Here is a 5,000-nt window from a genome sequence, read left to right as displayed (position 1 = left end):
ACATGTCAAATGTAGCAAATAAAAACACTAACGAGGGAAAAGCAGCAACGTCCTAGAATAAACTGAAACACATGAAGGACGAAAAAAAAGATTCTGAAAAGCTCTCGACAGACATCACAGCGGTAGCCTGACATCACCAGACCAAATTGCAAATGAGAAATAGTATGGAAGCTCTCAGTTCATTTGCGATTCCAAGGGGCCTTATCAACAGGAGTAAACCCAAATGCCTTTGGACGCAATTGGATAGACTTACAACAATTAGAGCAATGCCATATATGATGTAACTCTGAGCAACGGAAAAATGCAAACAGACTACAGCGTGCAGAGATGAGCTGTGATGGTTGTAGCAATTTAAAGTTAAAAGGTGTTTTACTTTGCCTGGGAAACCAGACAAATCTGCAAGCTCATTTTATTTGCTGTGTCAGATGCACATTTTACATTACCAAACGTAAATTGGTCTGGCAATGTCAAGCTACGCAATAGCGGCTACAACAGAAAGTTCTACATCAGTTTTAGTCTTTTGTTGAGATTCTGGATTCTTATGGGCAACATCAAGTGAAACCAGTATAAAAACAGCGGTAAAACCTGCTATTTATGATGATAGTTTGACAGAATTTAGCACGGGCCGACCAGAGGCCAGATGCATAAAACTCTGTGTAGATTCACGACAAAAACAGAGTGTAGGCTACACACAAAGACAGAAATATGTATACACATTCTTTTGTCAGATTTCTAAAGCTGCACAAAAGCCTGATGGTGTTTTATAAATCTCAATCATTGTGGAGCTGGGCGCATATGACAAGCCACATTTCCACTCGCGCAGTTAAATGTACGTAGAAGACCCCTAAACATCCACTTGCATATCAATACTTGCTCCTCCGCTAGTTAACCTGTCATTAGGAATACAGCAAAGAAGTGCAGTTTGACTAACTATAGCTATGTTTCCATCCACACATTTTTATGCAAATTAAGTGATATGAAATGAAAAATGCCTCACGGAAACAGAAACATTTTATGAATTTCATGAATATCGACTCAAAGCTTTTACATTCGGTCTCGGATATACGGCTTATGCGATAAACGCTGATGGGAAATGTCATTTGCCGAATAAATAATGAATTGCGATACGTTTTAGGTCATTTTATGGTTAAACAGATGCACTTGTACAGGTCAGAAGTGCTGAAGACCGCGCACCCAATGCGCACTACTGGTAGTGCCGACGCAAAATGTGCCTTAAGATGCAACGACTGTCTACTACAGCCTGTAGTACGATTGATGGCCAGCCCTTCTATTGACAAAATCCCTGCAGCCTTCAGCAGGGGGTCTAATTGCGGAATGTGAGTCCTGTCTATTTGTCTGTGGCACAAGGTGCGCTCTGGAGTTACGCAGCGAGATCTCATGCGCCTCATCCACTCTAGGTAGGTAGCCTATCTATATCTTCGCATCATCCTCGTTCGTATGGCATTGCACACGGCGTAAACACATGGTGGTCTTGCTGACCCAAATGTTTGCCTACCACTCTGTACTCTGCGCATGTAGCCAGTTTTTATACACTCTCGATTGGAACCGGAGGGCCATGGTTATCTGGGTCAGGTACGGGCCAATAAATTACGCAATATGGTCAAAATCTGAAATGCTTCAACCAAACGGTTTCCGTTAAGTGTCTCTAAACCACGATCTCCAGAACTCTTGGAGCGCTCTCGTTCCCACACCACAGGCCGCCTGCGTTGTCGTTGGGCATTTACATGGCATCATCATAGCAATGTGTTGATAGCGTCGTCGTTTCTTATTATAGCTTGATATGTCGCCATCAGCTGGCACATAAGCACTCTTACAACTTGTGCAATTATAATCATTTGTAGGTAGACGGCGCGATCCATTTGTCTAGCAAAACTTTGTTCGCAATGTTTGCTTGAATGTTGGGCGATTCAGTGAATGGAAAACACCATAAAATGTCTCAAATCAATTCGATATACTAATTTGACCACAAAACAGCATGTGACATCATTACACACAGGTTTTTATTCGCTTCAAAGCCGTTGGATGGGAAACACACTTTCACGGCTTATTCGCCTGAATTTTTTACCGAATGTCAGATAATCGATGACAGGTAGATGGAAACTAAGCTTATGGTGCATCAGTGAGGTTCACCAACAGTGACAGAACGCTGTTATACGCACGGATGGGGCTGGTTGTAGCATCCGTTTCCTTATCACATGCTTCATAATTGTGACAAAATCTCAATTTCTGGGCGCCTGGTTAGCCACCTGGTAGAGCGGGCGCGATATATAGAGGTTTATCCTCGACGCAGCGGCCGCGTGTTTGACTCCAAGCACATATGGACAAAGACATGCCTTGCTGCTTGTCTTTCCCCCTCTCTCTACCCTTTCAAGTCTAAGCTGTCCTATGCAAATAAAGGCCTAAAATGCCAAAAAGGTAATCAAAAATCTAAATTTCATCAGCATTGCTGAGCGCACTTGTGGCTTGCAGCTGCTTTGGATTTTTAATATAGATATCTATATATATCTATATAGATATATTATATATGATATATATCTATATTCTTATATATATAGCTATATATATATCGTCGGTTACAGGTAATTCTATAAGAAGGCGAGGCTATTTTAATTTCTGTAGCTTCAGCAATGCTAGTGCACTACCAATTGTTCCCCCGCCTCATTACAGGGGGGACCCCCCCATTTGACCCTCCTACCCCTGACCGTACACCCTCCTCCTCTCCGAGCCTTTAATTATTGCGCGTTTGTCCACTTATTCTTACCTGCGTAATTTGGTTTGACCGACCCCGCGCCCTCCCCCCCAACCTAGTAGCGGCCCCCACCAGGTGATTGTTAACGATTCACTAACTGTTCATCAGTTTCATCTCGACAGGATGCAAGTGCTCCCATCTATAGCCACACTGAGTATTACGTTTTACGCAATTTATTTGTAGCATAAACGGTGATCCTTAATAACCCCCGCTATCCGTTATACGTTCTAATATACCGTAAACCAATGGAAGAATTCAAAAGGAAACAGACCGTGGTAAACACAAGTTGTATCGCTGCCGACCAATATCGCCACCCGTAGTCGCATCCAATTGTAAATGAATACTATTAGCCAATTCACAACAGCCACACCAAACAGACACACCGTTTGTACTTGCCCCACCGTTGACCACCCTCCAGTGGTGAGGGCCCGGACTAGGTTTGGTGAACTCACCATTTGATCTAGCTCTTGTCTTCCTTTATTCTTCTGCCGGTCTCGGGCTGTGACCTGATTGCGCATGCACCCTAATTGTTATTGCCGGCAAAGTTTCAGTAGGACAATCGATGGGTCATTGTATCACGGTCATTCCTTTGTTCCCCTGTGGCGTCGTCGGCACAGGGCCTCCCGCTGTCCCCTCTTTTACCTCCCCCTTCTTACGGCCCGGCTTCTGACGACTCCCCGCCCCCCTGCCCCTCCCTCCCATCCCCTCCACCCCCACGAGCCCAACCCCGCGCACACCCCAACAAGACACACCTCACCCAACCGACCAGCCCTCCTAGCATTCCACACTTCCAGCCCGCACCAATGGAACCCCCCAGCCCACCCTTACACACAACGACCCCCCCGCATCCTCCACCCCCCCCCCCCTCTACACATGCTCATTTCCCTCTCGCATCCTTGTGCATTGCTTGACCCCATCAATCCCCCAAAACCAATTAGGAGATAAAACCCCAGCCCACCCCTAACCCTCAAAAACCACGAACACCCTTTCTATCTTCCTTACTTTTCCTTGTGCTATACTCCCCTTTCCAGCTCCCCACTCCGTACCCATCAGCATTCTTAATCAATCCTTCCAAAAAAAGAAACATGCACCAACTACCACACCTACAAAAACACAAGTGCTACAAGCTTTTCCAGAGACTTATGCTGAAAAATTTGTGGTACAGATTTCCCAGTCATACTTGCTGTTTATCGAACTCCAAACCAAATTCATGCGTTATGTGAAAAATCTGGGTCTATATCCTCAAACTGTTGAATCTTGGCCAGTCTTTTCACCCTGTCAGTCAAGCATTGCACCTGCAAAAACTGTGAGGCAATTGGCTAAATTGTCAACTAATCGAGTCTTCATTAGAGGCAGAAATGGGTGTTCCACAAAAACTATGTAATCAACCTAAAAAAAATCCGAGAAACAATTTCGGACGCCTGAAATCTGCAAAAAAGTGGATCAAAACTTTGACAGTTAAAGTTTTAAAGGTTTGGTAGGCGGCACTAGTCAATCCCATACCAAAACTTAGATGTCACGCACCATTATTAAAACACATAATATCAGCATTTTGTTATTTAAGGGGGTACTGGAGGGGGGGGGGGGGGGGCGGAGGGGGGGGGGGGGGGGAAAAAACTAGATTTCCGCACATCCTCTTGGCTCTGTCTAAGGTTTGAATAATCTAGGCTGTGACAGGAGGGACTCTTGGTCAGTAACAGGTATTTCAGAGAGAGTGCAATACCTTTCTATTGGATGCTCTGCGATGATAAGCACGTGGGACAGATAGGGGAAGAGGGGAGAGAGAGGAGAGCTGCAGGAAGACGGTATCACTCTGTTTCAAGCCTGGCTTTTTCCTTTGTCCTATCTGCAGCATAAGTAAATTGACCTATATCCAATCTTTCCTTGTTAACGCAAGAATACATGAAACATTGTTTTATACCAACATTGGTGGTTTTTTTGTTTTTTTCCTGGATGAAAATGACCGCGTTTTTTTCTGTTTAAATCATGTTTCAGGGATAACCACAGCACAGAGCAGCGTTTGTGGAAGTTGGCAGTGACCTCCCAAATAGCACTGATGCAAATCAAGGGCTTGTTCTGATTCTTTTGGATTAAGTGCTGCGTTTTTGAAAAAAATGGCAGATATTCTTAGGAACTCAACTCGAGGACTGGGTGGGCTCTTTCGCTAAAGCGGGGTTTACCAACAGAACAAAGAGAAAAAGATCGCCCTTGCTTATCTGGCTGCTCGCCA

At 44.6% G+C, this 5,000-nt stretch overlaps 1 protein-coding gene across 1 annotated transcript in view; it reads right to left on the bottom strand.

Annotated features, from left to right (window-relative positions):
• The window catches only part of vps35 (VPS35 retromer complex component), a 23,680-nt gene extending 20,507 nt beyond the window's left edge, over positions 1–3,173 (bottom strand). The window contains exon 1 of the mRNA XM_035999859.1: positions 3,155–3,173. The gene's annotated coding sequence lies outside the window, so the exon portion shown is untranslated. The remainder of the gene's footprint in view (positions 1–3,154) is intronic.
• Between the last annotated feature and the right edge of the window lie 1,827 nt (positions 3,174–5,000).

This window comes from Sander lucioperca, chromosome 3, assembly GCF_008315115.2.
Source record: "Sander lucioperca isolate FBNREF2018 chromosome 3, SLUC_FBN_1.2, whole genome shotgun sequence".
NCBI classification, from domain to species: Eukaryota; Metazoa; Chordata; class Actinopteri; order Perciformes; family Percidae; genus Sander; species Sander lucioperca.
The sequence above is the reverse complement of the archived record's forward strand: the minus strand, read 5'-3'. Positions and strand labels throughout refer to the sequence as shown.